Genomic DNA, 14,656 nt, shown 5'->3' with positions numbered 1-14,656 from the left:
CTCCCTCTGAGCTTCCCTGATATCTCTCAGTCTTTTGGCTGCCTACTGCAGTCTGACCACCTGTTGCTGGAGATCCTTCACCAGGGTATACCTGTTAGATTCAGTGAAATACCCCTCTCACACTCCCTGATAGTTCCTGACCTCTCCACTTCCTCTTTCAGCACTGCCGGTAAGTGGCTCATCCACCTGTTCACACCACTCTGCTACCTCAGTTATCTCTGCTGTCCTCAAACATCAGGGGCAAACTAGGCACTCATTGCATCTGGGGACTTGGACAACCACACGTTCCAACAGTGGCTTTTGACTGAGTGGAAACCACAGTTAATTCACTTCTAGTTGGTTGGGTGATGATTCACTCCCTAGATTAAATTCTGCTCAAGTAAAGCTGGGGGGCTGCGCCCCACCCTTGTGAGCTGCTGTGCAGTCTGCCATGTCACACCCTGTCTGAGGCGCTACACCTTGTTCTGCCATCCCAGCAGCCATTTAAATCTCCTACAGATGCTCCTGGCAACTCCCCCTCCATGTCTGATTGTGTTCTGAGGGCTTCCAGACTTGTGTGGAATCAGTACACCGTGATCTCACAGTCATCTCTGGACCTCCCTCAGTCGCTGCTGCTGCTCCGGCTGCCACCTCACCAACAGACGGTAAGTTCTGGGTAAGTTCAGTGCAGATATTAACCTGGAAAGAATGAAATATCAAAACCACTATATTTCAACCATCCCACATTCTTTCTTCAGCATCCTTGACTGGCAGTCATGGGAGTAATTTTTTCTCACAATCATTATTTTTGCTTGCCATCACATTGATTTTCAAGGAGATGCTTGCATATCCCATTTAGGTAACTACTTGCTTTGTTCATCAAGTTGCTTATTAGTAGAAAAACCCATCAACTTCATAAACATGAAAGGCTCATCTGTGGAAGTGAAGCAGTCCTCAGCTCTACAGGGGAAGAGCAGGGAAAGCTTCCTAGTTGGCTAGGAAGATGCTCTGGATTTTCACATAGCAGTGCTCATTTTCTTAGCAGATAGGATGGTTCACATGCCCAAAACTACATGAAATATCAAAAAAAGTTGATAGCCTGTGTTATCACGACATGAAAAATTCACCAGTTCAACAAAATCCTATTAGGGAAAGAAGAAAAAAGACCTCCAAAGTGAATTATGTAAAAGATGGAGATTAGCATATTTTATAATTATATTCAACCATTTCCATTCCAGTTGTTTTTCCTGTGTTTTGTTTTCATGAATAAATTAATTTTACCATGAGCAGTGAATGGCAGTGTCAAAAAATTTCCTTGTTTGGGACCTGAGCTTGTGTGAAAGAAACTCATTACTTCCTGATGGTCCTGGTTAGAGGAGAAAATTTCTGATCAGTGTGGTGTACTGGGTTGAGAATGTTACCTGAATCTGGAATAGTGGAGTGCACCAGCCCATTGTCATAGTTTCTCTGTTTGCACAATCCTCTTTAACAAGGGCTTATAGATGTAAGCTACAGTAAATTCACGAATACAAGCTGCACTGAGTATAAGCCACATCTCTGGGTGTTGGCAAATATTTCGTTCTTTGTCCATAAATAAGCGGCACCTGAATATAAGCCGCTCTGTCGTTCGCAGCGAGGACCCGCGTGCAACAAAGTTGCCGAATACTAACAGAACTGCGACATGGCGGGGGGTTTACTGGCTCGGCTCAGGCTTTGCAGGCTCGGCCCACTAGGGGCTGCTGACGGGGCCAGGTGACCCAGCTCCGTGGTGCCGCTCGGGGCTGGCTACCGCCTCTGGGTTCGCTCGCCCCGGCCCTGCTCCCGCCGCGGCGCCGGCCGGGCACGGAGCACCCCCTGCTCCCGCCATGGCGGCGGAGGGTGGAGGCAGAGCCCCTCGCCTCCTGCCCGAGTCGTGGCAATGGTGGCACAGGGCCCCCCCATCTCTCCCCCGGCCTGCGGCAGAGGAGGGAAGAAGAGAGCTCTCCTGCCTCTCTCCCCGCCCCCCGTGCTGCCTGCAGGGAGCCAGGGCAACAGAGTAACACTTTGTAACAATCGCGAAATGCCGGCTTTTACTGGCAGGTGCTTGGCTCAGCGCCCTGGCTGGCACATCTGGGGTTGTAAATGTCAGAAAATTATTCACATATTAGCCGCCCCTGCATATTAGTCGCACTTCCGGGTTTCCACCAAAATTTTTGTCAAATTGCTGCGGCTTGTATTAGTGAAATTACTGTACTCAAAACTCAGTTTAGTCCTTCCCTACTTATATGTTTGGGTTTTTTTAAACAAGAGTTTTTTCCCCTTATTATCTTTCAAAATGATACAGCATTTGCATTGAAAGCACAGTGATATTTATTGAATAAGACAGCTGTTTGTAGTGGATTTTTTTTGTCAGAAAGACAACTTTCCAGAATTATTCATCTAGACTCAACTTATATTTCCTTTCTGAATGTTGCACTTTGAAAGAAAACGTTCAGTCAGTATTCCAATAAAATCTTGGATACAGAGGTTTTATCAATTTCTTATAATATGCATGACAAAGCCTGTTGCTATTCTTTTTCCTCCTATTTTTTGGTTCATAATATTTTACCAAGCCCAATTCCATGACTCATTGCATTTAATAACTATATTCACATTACATGTGTTTCCAACCATTACTTTTCTGTCCTGTCTCCATAGTTCTCTTTTTTATACTAAAAAGACTAAAGCAAGAATTTAGAGTTAAATATTCTCCCCCACTTCCTTAGGCTGTGAGGCTGAACTAAATAGACCCTACTGAAAGTGATAAACCACTCCAAGCTGTCCCATAGTGACATCAGTTGTCAGAATGGCAAAGGGAATGTGAAGGCTGAATTCACTGTCACTGCTATTGAAGGAAAAAGAACCCAAAAGACCAGAAAACCAACATCAGAGGTCCTGAGAGGAGCTGATACAGAAAAAGCAGTCGTCCTAAGAGAAATTCATGTTTGCACCAGCCTGATGGAAATTACTGATGCCAGGCTCAGTATTTGAGTACATTCACAAAGCAGTGCAGCATTCCTTATGCAAACGTACTGGACATTGCAAGAAAGATGATAACCTCCCCCCAGAAAAAACTCCAAGACAAAGAGAGGGAGTCGCCTCTTCCAAGCTCTCTGGGATACTGCAAGTGAGCACTGTAACGTGGCAGAATTTATGAGTGTGACTAATACAAGGTGACAGCTCAGTTCAGATCGCTCTGCCCGTCTTTAGTGAGAGCATTTTAATGAAATGTTTGTTTACTCTTCAGAAGCTGAACTCAGCTTGCAGGGAATGCCTATTTTGTATTTGTCTGAGTCTGATTTGGAAGAGCTAGATATTTAAGTGACTAACAAACCATAGCCTTGGTGAGTTGGCCTCTTATGGGAACAACAGTTCAGAAAATGACTACCACCTCTTCACTACAGGCAGTAGATTCTTGCCTTCAGGATAGCTACAGCTATGGGAATTCCCAGGGGAATTAACACAGGAAAGGATCAAGAAAGATACTTTAACAGGGATTATTTGCGAGGAGTGGTGGATGAGCTATTTTCACCAATTATTATAACAAATTGACACAGTGTTGCCACTGTTCCCTAAATACTCTAACTATTGCAAAATGCTCACCACAAGCAAAGGTAGAGTACCGTTAATAGAAAGAAAAAAAAAAAAGAGTGAGAGTTTTAAGAGAGCAAGAATAATAATGGTTGTTGGTAGTTGCATACAACAGCGAATACATTTTATATTGTATTTAACCAAAAAATGGAAGAAAAGGTTCCAAACAGACCAAGTATATTTTGATACTGGAATGTTAGAAATCTAGGTGGATTTTCTTTTTTTTTTTTTTTTTTTTCCCTTGGATTTAGTTCCAAGACAAACTAGGGACAAAATATGAGAAGTGAAGTGAAGATGTGCTACACTGCTTATAAATTCACAGGATCATAAATCAAGGGTCCCAACTAAGACTAAGAGTTAAAAGGAGGGAAAGAAAAAAAAAATCACTGGCTTTAAAAGCACATCTTTTTCCTAAAAGAGTGAAAAGATGTTAGTCAGTATGGCACCTGAATTTTTTTGTGTGCTTTTGCATGGGAGAAGAGAAAGACACACAAAGATTAACTATACAAAATAGCACTGCATGGGGTACAACTGAATGCACCATGGCTTTCCACTACATTCACAGCATCACAGACCTTTTCAAGGAAGACCATCATTCTCTGGTGCAGCCACAACAACTTTCCAATGACTCTTTCTGAGACCTGCAACCCTGCACCAAGTTTTCCTCTTCCCTCAGCTATACCATCGTGTGTTTGTTCCCTCTGGGACACAGGAAACCAGTCAGCATGAGCTTGTCCCACGAGCTCCAGCCATCCACAGTGATGTGGAGGTAGTTGGCTTGGTGTCACCTCCCTGCCATCACATGCAGGTTTGTCACTTCTCCCTTGCAACACAGTATTCCAGCACAGACTAGGCTTCTGAATTTCCCCTCGTCAAAATACTGCAACTCAATGAACATGATACTAAAGAATTTAGTATTTTGCTAAATTATCAGCATCCCTAAAGCTGTTACTAACGAGGACAGGTCAAGCACTTCTACTTTCATTAGGAAATAAGCAAATATTTCAAAATTAACTAGAATCCAAACTTAGTAAGAAACGGGTGTAAGGACACTGTGATGTTAATTTTATCATTGAGGAGTACTCATATAACGTTTATGGTAGTCAGTATCAGTCAATGTAAATGCAGTAAATATGTCTCATTTTATTGCATTACAAGCATATAGCAATCTAATAAGAGTATACATAGAGTTTAAGACGTACTGTTCCAGACTTTGTATTAAGTGCTCTGGATGAGAGTTACACATTTGGTTTTAAAGTCTCTCATTAATTTTACCACTATCATTATATATTACTATGGGCTAAAAAATTGAGGAAGTATATTTAGCAAATATTTTCTAGTTAAACAGTCTTCTTACTGGTGACATGAGGTTTTTTTTATCTCTTGTGAGGTGGGGTCCAATATTGGCCTTTATTTCAACGGTGGTAAAATGTAATCTTAAATGCCCTGGTTTATGCTTTTTCTCAATTTTCCCTCCTCTCTGAAGAACACTTTAAAAAATTGCTTTTATGCAGTCCTTTTTAATGGATGTTCTTTGCAAGGCTTCTTATATTGAAATACACCAAGAATTCAAGTAGAGATTTACAGATTATGCACAGAAGATACTCTATAAAGAATGTGTCTGCATGCTTTTCTGCATGTATATCACAGAAGCATATGGACAGATAATCACACTTTAGATTTTATATAGCGAAGCAAAAGACATTTCTTTTTTTCTTATTTCAGGTTTCTTTTTCCTCTCTGTGCTTCTGAAAAGAAATTTTGTGGGAAGTGTAATAGTCATGATTAGGATATTTTCCCCTTATCCCTTGGATGTTGTTTTAAAGCAGTTTTTCTAGCAGCAGCTAAATCTTCACCATATTCTACCTCAAAAAAAAAATGAACTTATACTTAGATGGCAACTTTATTCCTATTTCACAATGAAAGATAATGGGACTTTCATACACAAACCCCAAATTTCACTCAGATAGTGAATTTCTTTTGTCAGGCAAAGATAATATCAGTATTCACATAGAAGTAAATAAGACTTAAATTTCTGTCACACTGATTTCCAACTCTGAATTTTTTTAATACATTTCCATGAACACTTAAAATATTGCAACAATTTTGAGCCCAGAAGATCTTAACAGACAGAGAGTTGGAGGAAAATTTTATTTGATTTTTGGCTTTGGCAATTTCACTGAAGAGTGTACTGTATTTTGCAGTTACAGCATGCAGCATTAGATGTCTTTTCAGACAAACACACAGGCCTGAGTGCTTAACATTATGCTACATATTTTATATTAAAAAGACATGGTAGCCTATGACTGCTGAATTTTGAGATTACTATGTGGGTTATTTAATTCCATGTTATAATTGAACAATAGCCCCGCATTGTTCCTGTACCCTTTAATTTTATTTTCCAGGTGATTTAAAACCAAAATATACTGGAGTATCAGTTCAGTGGAGAAGATTACATGCTAATGAAAACATAGTAATTCAGTCAGCAGATGCCTACTAGTCATGGTAAATGTAATCTTTTTTTGGGCAGTTTACTAAGCAGTTTTTTGACTTGAACTTAAATCTGATGCCTCTCTAAGCTTCCTTATTTAATGCAAACCAATTTGTTACAATTCAAAAATTCTGTGTGACACACAAAAAAATATAGGTTTATTGTTCACCTTTCATTCCATAACCTTCAAAGGTCACATCTTCTACTGTTTCCCTATACACTGGGATTTCTGAAAAGGAACCTGGATAAACACAATATTATTTACTTTTGAAGGCATTTAGAGCCTTCATCTTCTTTCATCCAGTTAGAATAAACGTGTGATAAACATTCCACTTTTATCACTCACCATGACACCCCTCATAACTAATCATGAAGAGGTGTTAAAAAGCAAATTTAGCTTAATCAGCACAATGTTTGTTCTTCTTATCTAGTCCTAGTTTCCTGTCCAAGGGTGGGTTTTGAAACACCTCTAAAAACCACCATTTTCCCCCCCAAAAAGAGGAAGCAAATTTAAAAATTCTTATTACTTCTGAAGTACTACATCATGCCACCTGTCACATAACCAAAAATAATTGCCATACTATCAACAACATATCTAGAAGAAAAAAAGGTGAAACAGGGGGTGGCTAGAGCTGTATCAGGCCTTGTATACTAGAGCTGAATTTAATTGTGCACCTTTAAACTCTCCAACAATAACCTCGTTTTGTTCATCCAGCTGTGGTAGCTGCATGGGTTTTGAAAAACTGTGATCTTAAAGAAGATAAAGGCCTTGATTCAGAACAGGTGTAAGTCAGAGATTCTGTAATACTGAAGACCGTAAATTCCCAAAACAGATCATTGTGCCAGCCTGAGATTTCCAAACTTTGCAAAGTTTTGGAATAATTTCTTGCTGTCAGAAGGTGATTAAACTATGCAAGCTTAATGCTGAATATCTTCACATGCCATTAAAGCTTGTACTGAAAAATTCCAAGCTGGACGGATGGTGTTTAAGAGACTATATGTGATAGGAAATGTTTTGCTGTCACATACCTTCTTTTGGGTTAATTTCAGAGACTTCACAGAAATTATTCTGGGTTTAGATCAGCATAACTGACAATTGAACATATTCTTAAATCCCTGTGCTGTTTAAGCTTGTGCTAAATATACACTCCAGGCAGATGATTAATAATTTCAAGCTTTTGAATACTACTTTGTGAACTGTGATGACACAAATGGCAGGGTGTGCACAAATATAAAACAACCAGCTTTCTGCTGTGAATGAAAGCAGAAGATACACCATAATCTTCAGGGTTCTAGAGCTTCTCTGCTGTCTTTAGCTGTTAGACAACCAGATCTGGGAATTCACTACACTCTTAAAACTTGACTTCTGCAAGTACTGTATGTAAAAAACAGTACCTTTATACACTGAACTCCACAGAAAAAGTATTCTGAATACATAGATATCAGAAGGAGTTTAATAGTTTTAACGACCTTTTTTGAGAACATTGCTCCCCAAAATTTGAAACCAGATTCCTCCAGTTGTTCTCTTTAAAGGAAGAACTTTAATTAGATATTTGATTGATTATATTAAACCTCTGGATACACTTGTGAAACTAATTGTCTTGCTTACATGAGTAAGGAAGCTCTTAAAGCCACTGGTACAAATTCCCTACTGACTTGGATTAGTATAACTCTGCACCAGCATGCACTAGATACACCAGCATAAACAAAATTAGTAGGTGGAGAATGAGATGAAATGGACCTCTGTTATTCTGAAGTCCATGTGATTCTCCTTTCTTGTACAGGCTACATTCCAAAACCAGGCTCCAATTTTGCTCAGGATAGATAGAATTATGTCTGTTTTTTTCTGGTTCTCATTGGAGCTTTCCATATTCCATGCACACAATGATAGATTTATTACCTGTCACTGAGTAGAATGAAGTCACTGAGTCCATTTTGACTTTAGAAGCAAAAACTTAGTTAAAGTACTGGCACATTCAGTTCTCACACAGACCTGAGTAAGTTATCAAATAACTCCAGCCACTTTGATAATGATTCTTTAAATATACATCCAGAAGTCTTGGGGTGATGCTTGTATCCCCAACCGTGTGTTCTGTTAAAGTGAAGGTTTGTTTTATCTACTTATCAGTTGGCTCCCCTTCCCCATTGTCTGTGCTTAGGGGAGGCTGGGTTTGCAGGCTTTGCTGGCTCTTGATTGTTGGCTTGGCTTGCTGGTTTTGGCTTTGCTGGCTTTTGCTTTTGCTTATTAGTTAGTTTAGTTAGGCAGTCCAATCTCTTTCCCTGGACTGTTTTTTTTTGTTCTCTTTCTTTCCCTTTCTGTACACCATCTGAACCTGTTCTGGACCGGGACCTGGGAAACACCAAGGAATACCGGGAGTCTGCAATTTGTGATCTGCAGCAGTCATCCCCAGCACCAGAGACTTATACCACTCACAGGAGAGATTTTCTGAGTTAGTCATCCTCTCACACCAGTGAAAGAGTTTTTTTTTTTTTGTCGTCTGGGGCTGTTCATTTTCTTTTCTTGTGTTGGGGAGTGTTTTGTTTGATTAATAAACAGGTTTTTTCCACTTTTCCTCTGAGGAAATTCTTCCCGAACCTGGTGCTGCGGGGGCGGAGTCGTGGGAGTTTTGTTTTCTGGGGCCTCCTTCTGGAGGTTTTCCCCAAATTTGCCCTAAACTAGGACAGCTTCTATTGGCACTTTTTTCTGATTATACAGTACTCCTATAACACCAGATACTATGTGAGAAACTGTTTGATATGCTTGTATATTCTGATATGCAAGTAATCTGCTTTGGAGCACTTGTGTGGCACAAGAATGTGTTTTCAGCACAAAAAACTCCTACATATACATTGGAAGAGCACCATACTCATAACATGTCAGGAAAAACAGAATGAGAAGGTGAAATAGAGGAGAGGGTCGGAGAGGAGAGGGTCGGAGAGGAGAGGGTCGGAGAGGAGAGGGTCGGAGAGGGTCGGAGAGGGTCGGAGAGGGTCGGAGAGGAGAGGAGAGGAGAGGAGAGGAGAGGAGAGGAGAGGAGAGGAGAGGAGAGGAGAGGAGAGGAGAGGAGAGGAGAGGAGAGGAGAGGAGAGGGTCGGAGAGGGTCGGAGAGGAGAGGAGAGGAGAGGAGAGGAGAGGAGAGGAGAGGAGAGGAGAGGAGAGGGAGAGGGAGAGGGAGAGGGAGAGGGAGAGGGAGAGGGAGAGGGAGAGGGAGAGGGAGAGGGCTAAGTGAGCCATACTTAAATAAGAGGCGATTATATGTATCTTTCGTTCTAAGTAATACCTTTTTCTTCACTTTTTATAGGTGAATGGGCTGGAAATATCACACCTAGGTCAGTGTGGAGTAAGATATCCCTTTACTTCGCTGCACCTGAATCAAAGCTTCTAAGCAAGTATTGTGTAGGGAGTACAGGGGTCAGTGAGGAAGGCATCAAGTCTTTTCATCAGAGAAAAATTATGTTATAAAGCTTAAGCTCCTTCAAAGGCTTTCAGTGAAAAAAAACCAAAAGTTCTGCTAAAGGTAGAACAGAAAGAAAACCCAGACAACCTCCTCTAATTATTAATCAAAATTATCAGAGAGATACACATATTTGACTGACTACAGCAAATTTTCTGGATTGTTTTGGTTTTGGAGGAGCTAGTTGATCAGAGATTTTTTTTTCAGTTTCAAAGGACTAGACTCCCCCTGACCATGTGAATCTATGATGGAATGTGATTTAAACTCACAGTTAGAGATGGTATTGATTATTTTGCCTGATATGAGGATAGGATGTCTTATATCTGAATTTCTTTGCTCTAAAAACACACAGGTCTCTTCGTAATCTACCTTCCATACGCTGTGAGTGAAAGTGTTTGGGTTTTAGGGTAATGGAAGAAAAAAAATTAAAATAATGAACACTTATGTGTGGATGTGAGATAGTTTGGGCAAGTCTTGTTAGTCATATTCTTACTAGAGACCAGATTGTGTGTCAGACCGCCACACCTTCTCTTACATTCTGCTGAAATCATTCAATATCTCAGAGATGCTCCTGTATCTATATTGTAGTCCAGAAATATGACATTCACAGATGGTAGAGGTCTCATAAACTGGAAATACCTTCCCCCACGAAAAAAGTCATTATGGAGAGCAAAGGCCATTCCTTGCTGCACCTTCTCCTGTTTCTGGGAACATACTAATAATCTGCAGCTGTGCTAGCTGGAGACGGGAGAAAATGAATAAATTTGAGTGTATTTTTCCTGTCCACTGCTCTCAAAAACTGCTTGTGCAAAGGATGAGACAGAGTTCAGGTATTTGGCCACCAGTAACTTCTCTGACAAGTTCATGTCAACTCAAATTCAAGATTGACTATCCCTGAAAAAATTTTCATTCCAGTTTGCCTACCAAAATCTCTGTGTTAATGAAGTAATTTTCCATGAAAAATATTATACTCTGTTGAATGCGAAATTTGGAAGGTATTTCAAATGGCTTTGTTTTCAAGGTGGTATTCTTTTCTCTTGCATCTCCTGGGTATAGGAACAGTCCTCCCTCCACAGCTCTGGAGATTTGAGAACAGTCAGGCCTCTGGCTCTTACTTGCTCTGGTATCTTATTTTCCATTTAAGTCTTTCTAAAACTGCTAAATTAAGTAATACATGTTCTTTATTCTCTTTTTACATATTTGGGCCATAGCATATCTCTGGTCTTCTGTTTCTAGACTGTTACTAGGACTCTTCTATCTACTTCACAGACACCCGGCCCACTTGCTGTCTGTAGTATAAGTGACAGTGTTCTATTTAAAAAATAACACATATATTAAACAATTAGTTATAGAGGTCATGATTTCAGTATGTCAGTGAGATTAAACTGTGCATCTTCTTCATGATAAAATTGAATATTTTTACCTCATGGGTTTCACGTAATTATAATATTCAAATAGAATCGCTGCACTAGTCAATCTTTAAAAATCAAATTCTGCATGTGCTATATTTAAAACCCACAAGTTCAGTGTCTCTGAGAAATAACCTCTGTTATCTTCCAGTTTCAAATTTGAAGGTAAAGAACTTTACTGTTTCTATACTGCAAATTCAAGTGGAAACTGCTTCAAATGGGAGTGTCGTAAAAGAATAAGCAGCTTCTCTTTTTTAGAAAAGAGGGTAGGATTTTTTTCCAGCTCTGGAAAAGGGTTATAAGAGTCTGAAAGATCATTTACAGAAGTAATTCTTAAGTGTCTGTCTATCTTATCTTAAGATAAAAACCCCACAGACACTGAACTTTCCTCCAGTTGCTACATACAACAAATGGAAGCAATCTATTTAGTTGAGATAGCTGTCAGCTAGCCCAAACACTGCTTTGGGTGCTCAGGAGGTGTCTATTAGCTTCAGTGTATGTAGAGAATGAGCCAGCTAGTCATTTAGCTATTGATTTTAATTAAGCTAATCTATTTATATACCAGCAGGCTGATCTGTACCTGTGTTTGGTAGAAAAGTTGTTTAAAATGATCCCTGGTACTGCAAGCTCAACATATCTTCATGACACTTTTCAGTCTTAATTGAATTTGTGTAAATTGAAATATATGTATGTATCTGTGTGTGTTAATTTGCCTTTAGAGGGTGATATGATATGACTTTAAAATTTTCTTTATTTAACTATTTCCTATGTAATTTTAAGTTCTCAAACTATGAATTATTATTTTCCTGTAATTTTGGCATTATTTTATCCAGTAGAGACAATTTCTTCATTACAGAGTTCTTCTTTTGAGTCCTTTCCTCTCAAAAAGAAAGCTTTATAAATAATGGACCTTTTGACTTACTGCCTAACCAACATCTTCTGTTGTTGTTGCTGTTGTTGTTTTCGTTGTTATTGTTATGGTTGTTGTTAATTGGCAATTAAAATATTTTTCAAGCGAAATCTGAATTATTCCCATGAGTGTAAAGGAAAAGACATTTCATAAGTAAAGAGAAGATATTTCCATCATTATTATTGTTATCTAACTCCCAACATGTTAACTCTGCAGTCCTAACTAAAAATATGCCCAGAATGCAAATTTTAGTCTTTCTATCAAGGCAAAGATTTGAGCCTGATTTGTTATAATTCTAACAAAACTTCTACTCTGTTAAATGTTTAGGCTTTTGTTGGACTAGAAGGAAAGAGAACAATTAAAAAAAATCTCATTACTGAAAAATTCCTCTCGCTACATGACAGAACCCACTATTCCGGATCTTGTCCAATGAACACCTATTAGGTGTTAAGCAATGCATAGATGACTACACAGAACAAACAAGCTTTCTCCACAGGATATGTTTTCAACATAAATCTTTTTATAAAATAGGTCAATAAGGAGTTAGAGTCCAGGTTTTCCTTCAGATGCGTGCCTTCAACCACAAACTGCTGAAGTACCGCACAGCTGCACACTCACTAGCTCTACCACTAGTAGAACGTGGGAGAGAGTCCAAAGGGCAAAAATGAGAATGCTTGTGGGCTGGGCTAAAGCCATTTAGACAAGGGAAAAAAGGGAAAAAAACCTTCAAATTTTGAAAAAACCCAATCTCTCACCACCAGAATATCAATGCCCAGCCAATACCCAAGCAAAAACAGACTCTGGAAGAATTTCCACACCTCTCAATTTTTTATTGATGAACAGAACATTCTAGGGCATGGGATAGCTCTCTGATTAAGACCGTTCAGCTGTCTTGGCTGTGTCCTTTTCTAGCCAGACTTCTCACTGAGAAGACAGAGAGGTAAATAGAGATGGTCATGACACTGTGTAGGTATTATTTAACAATAACTAAACCATCAATAACTGAAACATCTGTGGGTATCAACACAGTTTCTGTCACATAAGCCGCAGCAGCACACAGAACACAGTGAAGAAAATAAACTCCATACTATTGCAATTTATACCTTATTCCATACAATTTGTATTGTGCTCAGGTACTACTTTATTGAATCTATTTTCCTAAGACACCATAATGCTCTGTCCTACCTTTTGACACATTTACAGATATAATTCCCTTCATTCCCTTCATGGAACACCCCCATTCAAATATCCATTCAAATGTCTGTTCAGTAATTTATCTTAGACTTGGTTTCCTCAAATTTTGATGGTCCTTCAGGACAGGAGAGATAGTGTCTTAGGTCCTTGCTCCATTTTCCCAATTTCTTATTAGTTTCTTCTTCCATTTGTTCCAAGACTCTTTGGTACTTCTTCCAAGACTCACAAAGTCCTAAAATTTGAAGCCGCACAGCATATTATCCTAAACAAACATGGCATTTTACCTACCACATCTTGAAGTCCTGGGTCCAAGATTTATTAGTTTATTAGATTGACTGATTATAAGACAGGCAAGATTTCCTTCTGGAATCATCTTGTTTGAGCCTTACATTTCAACATAGTTAGCTATTGGCTAATGGATTGAGAAATATATAATTCAATGTGAAAAACCAAATGTGAATGAATAGTAGTCTTAAATGTAAGAAACAGAATTGATTTATTTCCTAGTAATAGTAACATTTTCAGAAGTTATTAAAAATATTTTTAATAACTTCTGAAAAAGAAAAAATATGTGCACTGTCTTTTCTATCATGTACCTTTTATTAAGAAACAAATACTATTATAGTAGAGATTAACCTCTAATGGAGATTCTAAAAGCATACAGGCTAGGAGACCTTAAAAGTGAAAATTATCGTCTTCCAACCTTGATATCTTTTCAACAGGAAACGCTCTTTGCATTTAAGTCAGGACACAGTGCAATGAATAACTCTGGTGGAATTTTATTCATTATTTTATCGTCCTTGGGGTCCTGTAGGATTGAACCTACTGAAAATATTAAATGAGTTCTTATTTGCTTGAGCAATGACAGGAGTTCCATGGTCATCCACCATGTCTCTTGCCCCGTTGTTTGATCGGGATGCATAGCTCTTGAGCCTGCAGGAAATGATCCTTGAATATCAACCAGTTTTGGACCCCTGCCAGCTGCACATTGGTCTATCCTATAGGATTCTTGCAAGAAGATTCGTGAAGAGATTAGCCCTCCTGAAGTCCATGGTTGCAGTCTTACTTGCTGCCCTGCTTCCTTCTCCTCTGATACTGAGCTCCACACTCTCACAGTGCCCTCAGCCATGTCTGCCCCCAGCCTTCACCCAACACTAGGATGAGCTCAGTGCTTATTAGCACAGTGCTAATGACACCCAGGCTGTGGGCTCAATCCCTGTACGGACCATACACTTAGGACTAGGACTTGATGATCCTTGTGGGTCCCTTCCAACTCAGAATAATCTCTGATTCTCCAACAAGGCCTTCCCTCCTTGTTAGGATGAGGTTGATAACTCCTGGTGGGATTCTCCCCTTCCTGAAACAGGGAGTTGTCATTAATGCTTCCAGAAGCCTCCTGGATGGCTCTTGCTTTGTGTACCCTCACAGGCAGCAGATATAAGGGTGGTTAAGAACCAGTGTTTGAGACTGCTTTGAGCCACCTGTAGAAGGCCTCTTCCACCTCCTACTTTTAATCAGGGAGCCTGTAGCACATCCCAAAACAGTGTCATCCTTACTAGTCCTCCCTTTTATCCCAACCTGCAAGGTCTCTACTCATTCTTCAGAGACA

At 39.5% G+C, this 14,656-nt stretch overlaps 1 long non-coding RNA gene across 2 annotated transcripts; it reads left to right on the top strand.

The window, feature by feature from the left end:
- The first annotated feature begins 511 nt into the window (after positions 1-511).
- Positions 512-11,890, top strand: LOC117011556. 2 transcript variants are annotated; one of them, XR_004421014.1, is made up of 3 exons: positions 512-644; positions 8,445-8,529; positions 9,382-11,890. It is a non-coding gene; the product is annotated as an uncharacterized LOC117011556 (long non-coding RNA). The 2 variants fall into 2 exon arrangements; XR_004421015.1 differs by lacking the exon at positions 512-644 and adding an exon at positions 6,019-6,093.
- The last annotated feature ends 2,766 nt before the right edge of the window (positions 11,891-14,656 follow it).

Source organism: Catharus ustulatus, unplaced genomic scaffold (genome assembly GCF_009819885.2).
Source record: "Catharus ustulatus isolate bCatUst1 unplaced genomic scaffold, bCatUst1.pri.v2 scaffold_90_arrow_ctg1, whole genome shotgun sequence".
Taxonomy (NCBI): Eukaryota; Metazoa; Chordata; class Aves; order Passeriformes; family Turdidae; genus Catharus; species Catharus ustulatus.
This window is presented reverse-complemented; position numbering and strand designations above follow the sequence as displayed.